The 12139-nt window shown below is 36.2% G+C and overlaps 1 long non-coding RNA gene across 2 annotated transcripts in view; it reads left to right on the top strand.

Annotated features, from left to right (window-relative positions):
* The window catches only part of LOC149792236 (uncharacterized), a 238912-nt gene that overhangs the window by 31502 nt on the left and 195271 nt on the right, over positions 1–12139 (top strand). For both annotated transcript variants that reach the window (XR_016423286.1, XR_016423285.1), the window contains exon 2: positions 8676–8828. This is a non-coding gene — a long non-coding RNA (uncharacterized LOC149792236). The remainder of the gene's footprint in view (positions 1–8675; positions 8829–12139) is intronic.

The raw sequence follows: 12139 nt of genomic DNA, 5'->3' as shown, positions 1-12139 counted from the left end.
CAACTACAGCAAAATATAAAAAATATAAACAAGATACAAAATTGGGCAATTACAAACGGCTTCAAATTCTCGAAATCAAAAACGGTATGCATATATTTCTGTCAGTTACGACGACACCACGGTGAACCTAAACTCACGCTGGACGGAACACCTATTCTAGTTGTTGAGGGAACAAATTTTTTAGGTATACTCTTTGACAGAAAACTGACTTTTATTGCACACCTAAAGAACTTAAAAGCCAAATGCTTAAAAGCACTTAACCTACTTAAAGTAGTAACGCACACTGACCGGGGTGCTGATAGAAAAGTCATCGTGAATTTATGTAGAATGTTTATTCGCTCCAAACTGGACTATGGTTGTGTTGTATATGGTTCATCCAGAAAATCATATCTTAGAATGCTTGATCCAATTCATTATCAGGGAATAAGACTGGCTCTGGGAGCATTTAAAACATTCCCGTGTGAAAGCCTGCTGGCTGAAGCGAACGAACCACCGTTATCGCATCGTAGAGAACTGCTTTCCGCACAGTATGCTCTCAAACTAAAATCAAAGCCTCTGAATCCTGCTTTTTCGGCTGTTTTTCAACACAAATACAAAACCTTATACGAAAATAAACCAAACGCCATACCTTCCTTTGGCATTAGAATATCATCCAGCCTTGACAGTACAAAAATTGATCTGTCTAAAATTCACAATACGTCCATCTCCGAAACACCACCCTGGCTACTTAAACAACCCAAAGTACTTGTTACGCTACACGACGGACAAAATCTGAGACAAACCCTTCCGTCTTCCACAACTGTTATCAAGAACTCCTCACCGAATTTAAAAAATACACAAGAATTTATACCGACGGATCAAAGGATGAAGAAAAGGCTGCTGAAGCCTTCGTTTGTCGAAATCACACAACGCAAGTTCGCTTACCAAATGGAACATTAATTTTTTCAGCCGAAATCAGAGCAATAGACTTTGCTTTGCAACATATAGAAAACAAACGTATTTTAAACAGCATCATCTGCTCTGACTCACTATCAGTACTTCAGTCACTACACAATAGAAAACTTGAGAATCCATTATTGAAAAACATACTCATCAAAAATACCGAGATGAGTGTCTCCCACAATATAACATACTGTTGGTTACCTAACCATATTGGTATTAAAGGTAACCAAAAAGCGGATCGCACTGCTAAAATGGCCCTTACTCAAGAACCATCTGATTTTAAAATACCGTACAATGATTTTAAACCTAGTGTCACAAAGTCCTTACGCCAGAATTGGCAGGCATCATGGAATGATGCACTGAATAACAAACTTCATGCAATCAAACCAACTCTAGGAGAATTGACTCCTTCCTACAGAACCATGCGTAGGGAGGAGGTAGTCATTGCAAGAATCCGAATTGATCATACTTATATCACCCATTCCCACAAACTAAAAGGTGAAGACCCACCAGAGTGCGTTTCTTGCAATGAACCATTCACTGTCAATCCCTTTATGATAGAGTGTTTTGACCTGCAACCTACGCGCGATCAGTATTACACTGTGCATGACATGAAGTAACTTTATGATACTATAAACACGACTCGTGTCATAGAGTTCCTGAAAGCAGTAAATATTTACTCTAAGCTCTAAGTTTTATGCTATCACCTTGTGCACTTTTATGCGATATATATACTGTCCCTTTTTAATACCTTTCCGTGATTTTTCATTAACATACAACATTTACATCCCCGGTTGATCGGGAAGCTTTATTTTGCACCGTTACCATACAACCGTCTTAATTTCAACTATGTGCTTTTATATCGCTGGTCGATATGAGACTTTTTCTAATTTTTAAAAGATTATACATATAACATTTTGTTTGGCGCTAAATAGCCTTACAGTGCCGATGGGCCGTTAAAAATTGAATCAATCAATCAATCAAATGTACTCTATTCTGGATCTTAGAACATTTCTGTAATAGTTTTGCAAGTGATTTGGTTTTAATTTGTTTAGAACAGTCTATTAATTTGCAATTGGAAAATAGACGTGTCCTATCAAATTTAAAAAATTAAAAATAAATATAAATGATACAGCGCCTTTAAAATTTTCTGTTTGGTCTCTCGACATTTAGTCTGCGAAAGTACATAGATTCATTTGCTCTTAAGACATACTTAATTTGAGTGCATTCATTTTTGTTCAGTCAAGACTGAATATTTTATCTAGGATCTGATACACTATGATACAGAAAGAGTGTGATTTTGAGGGCACAGAAATTCAAGAGAGTCAGTCGTAAGCGGCGTGTTACAATCTCGACACGTGGTAAATGGAGCCGGGCGAGATGATTCTTTATTTTTTTGTTGTCCCAACCACTAAGTAAGCTCTAACGTACAAAAAAGGTCAGAAAAGTTGGTCATGACTTCAGTGCATAACAGGTTCATAAATTAGGCTGTATAATCTAACATTACTAGAGACGAACCGGTAAAGAGCATACGTATTGTCACACACACACACCTGCTCTATTGTGTTAAGTTCAAAACTTTATACTGACTTTATTGGAAGCCCATAACAGATTTGGCAATAATAATAACACCAATAACAATAACGTGGCTTCAACATTTATACGGGTACATTGGAACCGCTGTTTGTATAAGAAGAATGGTGTCCCCATAAAATGTATAGCTTGGAAACATTGGAAAAATAACCTCTCCGAAATGACAATGAGAATCAGTCCCTTGAAACTGTACTGGGCGTCTGTACCCATTAATAACAAAAATGCACGCGCTCTCGGTGCATTGCCTAAATGTAAATGTGTTAGGTACGTGACTATTAGGAAGAAGCGAATCGCATCCAATTCGAGAAACATACACAAGTTCCGTTTCGCTGCTAGATGTTGTGACTGATTTAATAATCGTTCGCGGTAGCATTGGTCCATTAGTAGTCTGTTAGTTGTAAGGATACAAGATTGGCGGACCGAGGCTGGGTAAAAAATATACTGTGCACAGGTGCGCTAAAATCTATTTGGAGTCGGGTATACTGGTGGAAACGCAAACTCCAGACCGGAGTTTTTCGGGTAAAACAGGAATAGCCCTGTATTACATTTGTTGTCTTGTTGTTAGATACCTATGTTTAGAGAAAGTATTTTATGCAGCGAATTCCTAGGATTGTTAGGAAAGAGTTTGAACCCGAATAAGATGTCGGAACATTTTCATGCTTGATTCATTCAGCTTGGTTAATTTATGTTTATTGTTGACATTTAGTTTACTTATAAGCAATTAGTGATTCAGAGAAACGTTTAGTTTTGGATGCAGAATGACGGGCTAATAGGAACAAGTCCATTGATTTAGAGCAGTTTCGGATGGAGAGTGACGGGCTAATAGGAACAAGTCCATTGATTTAGAGTTTTGTCTTAATCATATTTGGGAATCGTTAATCGAGTTGGTGGTTGATTTTAGGGAAAGTCATCAATTTTGATTAGACCACAGAAGTGTGACGTTTGTGTCACTCGAGGTCGAGTGATCATTTTAAAGATGAGGCTAATGTGATCAATTTGAAGTATGTGCATTTTGATCATAGCGCCCCGTTTTAAAGAATTCTTAAATTATTATGATTACTTGTCTAATTATTGGAATTCGGTGCAATGAAAATATTCCGTCTCCGAAACAATTACCCTACCCAATCACTAGAAGCAAGCGTCAGGGAGTGAAGTGTTAGTGAGTTCCCATGATCACATGGTTTACTAATTCTGAATTCTGGGGAAAACTGAATGAATGATTGGAATTACATAGCCCCTATTAACGTCTAGTGGTGTACATTGGTGGCACTGCAGTGGCAGTATTTACAGTAGGAAATCGGTAAATTGCACAACGGAATTAACAAGAATTGATTCATCAGATGCCGTTTATGTCGCCATTATGGCAACTTTGATGCAGTTGTACTGGTGAAATGTGCCTGCAAATAGCCGTTTGAATGGACTAAGGTGGCGTAGTTAAAATGGTTCCTTTTGTTAGGGGATAGTTGTATAGTTTCCACGGCGAGAACTGCTGGCGGTACGGAAACCTAACGAAGAAAAACCATGCAGATGTGCGATTGATACATTTTTGGCGGGTTGAGAGATGTGTGGTCTTGCATTGATTAGAGAACAATTTATGTATAGACCGGACACGTCGGGCTTTCTAATTTTCAACTGAAGTTGTATGAATGTCTTTGGAAATTTTGGGTAAACATATGACTTCTAGGGTGAATCGCGCCAGGATTTGACGCCGCTAGGTCAAGCAAAGACCCCTGGTTTGTAAATCTTTGTTACGCATATCTATATTTCGTCCTTGACCTTTTCACCGAAATCAAGTTAGTAGTGTTCTGACCTGTAACGTTTAGCTTGTAATAAAGATAATGCTTAGCGAAGATGTTTATATCATTGAAGATTGGATATTCGAATCTTTGTTAATAGTAAAAATGCAAATGAAGGTTGCTAGTGTTTCGCGTGGAAAGTGATGAACTTGCCAACACATTTGAATGTTTCAGAATGGAGACTGACCTACGTACTGGCTATATTACTGTTTCGTAGCATTTTATATGATATTCCTTTCTTACACAATTATGCATTCCTGCCGTAAGATCTGTTCTAGAATCAGTCTTACCGTGTGTTCAATTGTTAATTTAGTTGCCTTTATTTATTCATTGGAATTACTAAGTCCCCATTACTATTATTGGGGTAGAACATTAATTTGGAATCATTGTTATTTCGGAGAGTGACATTGATGATGGTATTATTGTGATCTATCAAAAGTCTGTTAGAAGAGCTCCACAAACCAGATAGTTGGTACATTATCACGTTAGCAAGTACTGGCGCATGCACGCATTCAATAGCGGAATCTATCTGAAATATCACTGGAAGTGAATAGGAACTTCATGCATGTAACTTGGGATAGAACGTTTAGTTCTATAGGGATCTAATTCACAATGCTCTCAGTTGTTTTTAAATTTTTACTTTGTATTCTGGAGAAAAAAAACTTTCGTTGAGTTTTACAAAATTTGTTGGTTTCTGTTTTGTCTGTTACTTAGCGTAAGGCCATGGAATCATTAACATTCATGATCAATTATTATAGCTCAATTGCTTTGCAGAAAGGGAAGAGAGAGAGACAGAGAAAGAGACAGAGAGAGAGAGAGAGAAAGAGAGAAAATGCATGTGATTAATATAATTAATTCCCCAAGTTTTCTCATGGGTGCAGTGAATTATTGTAATGATAGAATTTCCATGAAATATGACTGCCTTTGTGAAAGGAAGTTGTCATTGTTTTGGGATGAATTTAAAGAGAAAACATACTGCTCATATTGGTAAGATTTATTTCGTTTGCTCAAAGAAGTAATAAATGGCAAGGTATTAGCAAGCACGAATCAAGTACAGAAGCTAATACCTTCTAAACAACATGACGTGCACAAATGCTTTCGATTTTGTGCGATATTTATAACGTCTATAAAGTCATCAGCAACCTCTAGATCACTACTATATTCATTGCACGCTACGGATTTCTTATTCTGCGATGTTTGCATTTGCTACATCGTTTTCAGAGAAAATACTTTGTTGTCTACTTTTCACTAGGGTTGGTATAAACTGCTGTTGACAATGCCGATGGCTCCTCTGACGGGCTGAGTGGCGCATCAGTCTCCGAAGCTTCTGATTGGCTAGCTTCAACATTATCACTATTTTCGGCTGGTGACGCCATTGTTGACAATTGTTCTGCTCCCTCTGCGGCAGGGCTCATTGGTGCATCTGTCTGTTCTGCTGCCTCGACCTTTTCAGTTGGATCTACTTCAGAATCATGAATCACAGCGGGTGATGCCTCTGTTACCAGGTCATTATTATCTTCAGCTACAGTGGGTACAGGGTTGCCATAGGTCACTGAGATAGCTCCTTTAACCAAAAATGAAAAGGAATTATTTTATACGCTTCTAACAACGGCAAGAAAACTAGCAAAACTGATTTTGAGTACATTGTAAATGGAGTTCATGTTTACTGGAATAGACTTGCATTAAGGTGTATATGTGTAAGTTCTAATATCGCATTGCAATGATGATTACGTGGAAATAATAAAACTGCCTACGACGACTACAGTGCTGACGTAAAGTTAGGTATGGCTCGATGTAATTGAACATATAGACGAAATTATTATACCATCTTCAGAAAACACAATCTTACGTTTGTTGTACATGTTTTCCAACTATTTACGAAATATTACTACTCACCGATAGCGATTGCAACTAACACCAATGTTATGGATTTCGTCAACATCATGTTTGTTTTTCGTGTATATGTCTGGAATAAAAGGCAAAGAATGCCAATTAATGCATCATTGAAAACTGACATTTTTAGCACATCCAGCACAATACTATGTATACATATTGGAACTGAATATAACATGTTTACGGTAATATATTTTGTTCTTTCTTCTTCAATCTATCATCAATAAAAGACGTTTGTAGGGACTAAGATATTAGTGATTAAACTATCTTTCCAATCGTTCCAAAGTTACATTAACGAGATGGGATGTAGCAAGCGGATATACAGACAGATATACACATGCATATTTTGGATAGTTCGAAAAGCATGAATTTGAAAGCTGATTAATACATATATTTGTTTACTTATAAAAAAGGAAAGCGTAGACTTTCGCCATAATTTTAATTGGCACATACTTGTCTCTTTTATTGATGCGGCGTTTTTGTGTGAAATGATCTTTGTCAAAATGACATTATTTAAGATTGGTAATAGAATCTTTTGTGCAAAACAATTAGCAAGGCTTGGTATTGAAATATCTGCCAAAATGACAATCAAATGGATTTTAAATTCTCATTAGGTGTTCGCAATACTGGTTAAACAAAGGTATTTTTGAAATATTCCATCATGTAATAAAAGCGTATAATGATGATTGCAATATATGAAAACACGTGGATGACTTAAAACATTTGATTCGTCATTTCACAGGCAACGTTTGTGTAAAGATTGTAGGTTTGAATTTAAAACTCTTGTGTGTATATTAAATATATAGATCATTACACTTTGGGCTCATATCTTAATGATTAGAAAAATATTATAAAGAAAACAATTTAGAAAGAACCTATATTGAAATATGAACATGGCATAGGTCATGCAGATTATCTATTTGAACTAGTATAACAAACTGGCAAATTTGTTTAGCGGAAAGAAAAAGATGATAATACGCACATAACTAATGTGGCAGGGTCCAGTTTCGTAAATTGGCCCCTGGCAAATTTCTTAACTTAAGGCTATGGTGTGACTTTTTCAGCTATTATTGTTTAGTATTGATAGATATGGATATATTTGTGAACTAGGTGTTTTGGGCTGGTGTTGTTCTTGAAATTGATGTCAGTCATGTACACCTTCCATAGTTGCTCTGCAGTATGTTGATAGTGAAATACCAATAGTTGGCTAGGAAGAAGGCTAGCCTCCCATAGCAGTAAACACGTGGGTTCAAGGCAACTAGAGTATCTCAAAAACGGCTTGGATGACAACTATTCTGAATTGCATCAAACTATTTAGTGGACAATGTTTTTCAAAATTTTCATCCAGGGAAAGGGCTTGCGTTTGCACTGTGAGCACCACATGCTGTCAAAAATGGCATTTGGATGTGAAAAATGCAGGTATAAAATAGGGGTTGGGGTGCATGATCCTCTTCTGCTGTGAACTGCCATTGACTTCTCTGGTCAAGTGAATACTATTATTATGCTTTGTTTTAATATAGGTATCAAAAATATGGACCTTTTTGAGCTCACTTGTGTATTTGATTTTTTATGATTTTTTATACAAGGTCACTGATTGCGGCATTAAATTTGTACATAAAAACTGGACCCTGCCCCCTTAAGGAAAATTGATCATTTTTTGATGGTGCAGCCAGCCACATCTATTATACTTTTCTGTTTCGTTGTGTATATTTAAATAATTTGTATGCATTAGCTTTATTATATCTCCTTCCTTTTTCCATATATTCCTTAGTGTTGTATGTGATGTTCTTTGGAGAGGGAGGTAACTGTGTTTTGTACCTCCATGTGAGAACTGTTTACATCATGACATAGTAGCATATTTTGGATATAACTTTCTAAATATGGGAACAAAATGGTAACCATAATGTATTGTCTTCCACTTTCTGTAGCTGTCAAGGTTTTGCACCTCTATTTTTATGAATAATATTCACATTTCAATACAGACACACCTAAATAATTGCATAGCATGTCAACATGTATTCTTTAAAGTAATTTAACTCCACAGGAGCAGATAGAATTCAGAGGAATCATACATAAACATACTGTTGTGAATATTGAATGTCACCAGTGGAACGGTCTTAGAAATAATGATGCATATGGCATATTACTTGCTGTATTTTGGTGAGAAGAATGAAAGTTTTAGCACACCGACATAGTTTCTACCTTCATGACCCCACTCTGAAGTTGACATAAGAGATTCATATCTCACACTTGGGTGATAATAGAAAATGTTTCAATGTTATGTATATATCTTGAAATTTCTAGGTTCAGTTAACAAAGGGGGAAAAGCTTAAAATTAAGTGGCAGCTTCATGGGTTTGACAATGCACATACAGTTTCTCCTCTGAAAGTCTTATGTTTTCACTGAATGTTAAAAGTACATCAATATCACTTGTTTCTTTTCTTTTTGCAGGTGTCAGTTTGCATAGTAAGAGATTAGGATTAATCGGTTAGTCATGCTGAAAGAAACAATAGCTTCGATCTCATCCAGATACTCATTCTGATCTAAGTGCACAAGAGAGTGACTTTGACAGACAGACTTAGCTTCTGCAGGAGTTGTTTTATGGTACGTGCTTATCAAAAGCCAAGCCGGTGATATGCTTTTTATCTTGAACTGGATTTTCCACTATTAATATTTGTTCTATACCTTATCTTATTATTTACTATGATTTTGTAAACTCCAGAAAACATTAAAGTCAGTTGTAAGTAAATTGGTGCCTGAGAAGAAATTTCTCTGTTAAACTGTACTGAGTAATTTGTATATGTATGGTCAATTTCATTGGCTATGTATCAATGAATTTATTTGATATGTCACTCTTTGTAAGTTTTAGGGTCCTACACATCAGTATATCAATATTCCAGCATTGTCTAATGTTAATTGATTAAACTTTGACTTTTCCAGACTAGCTAGACTTGTGTTGCGATTACCCCCCCCCCCAATATTCACTGACACAACACTGATGTCGCTATTAGCATCTCCAGAATGATAATGAAAACTTAGGAACCACTTCTTTTATATCAGTCTAAGAGTACTTCTAAAGCACATGATTTACTTAAATGTGTGATTTCTTTAAGTTTGCTAGAAGAGCTTAGAGAAACTGTTCACTTCTGTCACTGACACCTAACATATCATTTCTGTTATTCCCTCCTAAAATTTATAACTTCCAGATCTCTTCTTGACATTCATGAAACATTGTAAAGGAATTTTGATTTTGTACTGATGCTATGGCGGTAAACAAAGACCAAGAGCATTGTAGGTTGCAAAAAATTTGAAATCTTTCAAGAAATGCAGTCAGTCATAATTCACAATGTAAATAATGCAGTGTTTTTTGCCGCAAAGAGGTAACTTTTTTAAAAGCATAATACCATTTTCAGTTTTGTGCACAAAAAGTTTTCCTTTATGCCACTGTACTAGATAATGTCTAAATATGTGATATAAACACAACTTTTGACATAAACCATTTTCAGCCAAATCCTTAAGGTGGCAGAGTCCAGTTTCGTAAATTGGCCCCTGGCAAATTTCTTAACTTAAGGCTATGGTGTGACTTTTTCAGCTATTATTGTTTAGAATTGATAGATATGGATATATTTGTGAACTAGGTGTTTTGGGCTGGTGTTGTTCTTGAAACTGATGTCAGTCATGCACACCTTCCATAGTTGCTCTGCAGTATGTTGATAGTGAAATACCAATAGTTGGCTAGGAAGAATAGCTAGCCTCCCATAGCAGTAAACACGTGGGTTCAAGGCAACTAGAGTATCTCAAAAACGGCTTGGATGACAACTATTCTGAATTGCATCAAACTATTTCGTAGACAATGTTTTTCAAAATTTTCATCCAAGGAATGGGCTTGCGTTTGCACTGTGAGCACCACATGCTGTCAAAAATGGCATTTGGATGTGAAAAATGCAGGTATAAAATAGGGGCTGGGGTGCATGATCCTCTTCTGCTGTGAACTGCCATTGACTTCTCTGGTCAAGTGAATACTATTATTATGCTTTGTTTTAATATAGGTATCTAAAAATATGGACCTTATTGAGCTCACTTGTGTATTTGATTTTTTATGATTTTTTATACTAGGTCACTGATTGCGGCATTAAATTTGTACATAAAAACAGGACACTGCCCACTAAATGCTAACGAATCGCGTTCCTTAATTGTGAAAATAAACGAAAATGTATTTTCACTGAAGATAGGAGGAAAACGGTTGACCCGTACATGTTAATTCTAAATTAGCACATCAACAAGGTAATTATTAATGACGAAAAATGTAGTGAGTAGGAAGTCGAGGAAATAGAAACAAATATAGAAATGAATATTTAACGAATTATGAAATGTGCGAATATAAATTTACTCTCCTGAATAAAATTGGGAGGAAAAGGCACTTACCTGATAAAAGTTTCCATCTTTGAACCAGCTTTGGTTTAGCAATATATACAAATTTAACTTTCACAGCATTTCCTTTTATCCGATTGATGCGACAAATGTACAACCAATAGGAGCATTTCTGGTAATTTTTGAGATGTTTTCAATCAAATCAATACAATGCGGATTTCAATTTCCTTGGGGCTGAGATCGGGCTACAGTAGTCTGTAAGCTAATTTTGTTTTAAATATGGGTGTGGAGAGAAGAAGAACAACAGTTTAATTGGGTTTACATAATGCATAAGTCGTTTATTCATATCGGATTGCCGCTAAAGTGCCTCGACGAAAGAGTGACTATTTGCCTTTGGGTAGGTAATGTTGTAGTATGGTTACATCCGATTAAATGCGGAGGAATTAGTTTATTTTCTGAATAAAAATAAATCTACGTGGAGATCAATATCTGACATGTTTGTACTTGGAATTCCCGTTATTTGATTACGTACAATTATGTGTATATACCGATAGATTGTGTCACTAACTATGCTGCACGAAAAGAGAAAGAAACGTCGCAAATATCATGACTCTTTCTTTCAGTGTGTTATTGAACATTAAATGATGAGAATTATGATTCAAGTTAACAATTTAACATACCATAAGCTTTCTAATTTCAATACAGAAACAGGAATGCTCCAATTAGGAACATCGGTAGATATCGCAGTCATGCTCCATGAGGAATTTCAAGCGAGCGTTTAATTCTTCTGAACAAGGTTATGTTTTACGCTTTTTCCTAAAGACTAAAGAGACGGCACGTTTCATTGTGTATGTGAGAAAGCTTGCCACTAGCTTCTCCAGGGTCGGTGATTCTTTCCGGGGTTTTTTCGGGTTCTTCCTCCACCATTAATACTGGCCGCCATGTATAGCCAATCGTCTGCTGAAAAATGGCGTTAAACCCAACAACAACAACAATCATTGTGTATGCAGTCTTGATATTTTGTTCTTGTTGCATTGATTTACCCCAGTCTCCACTGCGTGAAAAGGATAAAAAAAACTCAGTTATACCGCGCTTTATTCTATTTGTACCAGTATTTCATTATTAAAGATTCAGTAAGTCAGCACTTTAAGATATTTCTCACTCTCTCCTTTCTCTCGTGATCCTTTTACAATTTTTCAAGCGACATTTTCATTTCTCGCTCAGTTTTAGGGAGTGCAACTGAGAATTGCGAAAGAAAGCTATGAAACCGTTTTGATTTTCAACGTGCCTGAACATTGCCAATGTACGACAGAAAGGATTCAGTTGCTGATGAAAGAGACATATATGTATTCCTGCTTAGAAACAAAGGATTCTCAGTGCATTGAATGCTTAATATTCAAATTAGTTAGTAGGCCCCAAGAGATAATGGGAGATTTTCACAATGTATCATTTACACTTGTAATGCATTTTCTCACACGCGCACAACCTAGCTCAAATTGAACAAGCTGCTTATTTAGGGAGATATAAAATCGCAAAGATAATTT

This window comes from Sinohyriopsis cumingii, chromosome 9 (genome assembly GCF_028554795.1).
Source record: "Sinohyriopsis cumingii isolate HCF-2022 chromosome 9, ASM2855479v2, whole genome shotgun sequence".
NCBI classification, from domain to species: domain Eukaryota; kingdom Metazoa; phylum Mollusca; class Bivalvia; order Unionida; family Unionidae; genus Sinohyriopsis; species Sinohyriopsis cumingii.
The sequence above is the reverse complement of the archived record's forward strand: the minus strand, read 5'-3'. Positions and strand labels throughout refer to the sequence as shown.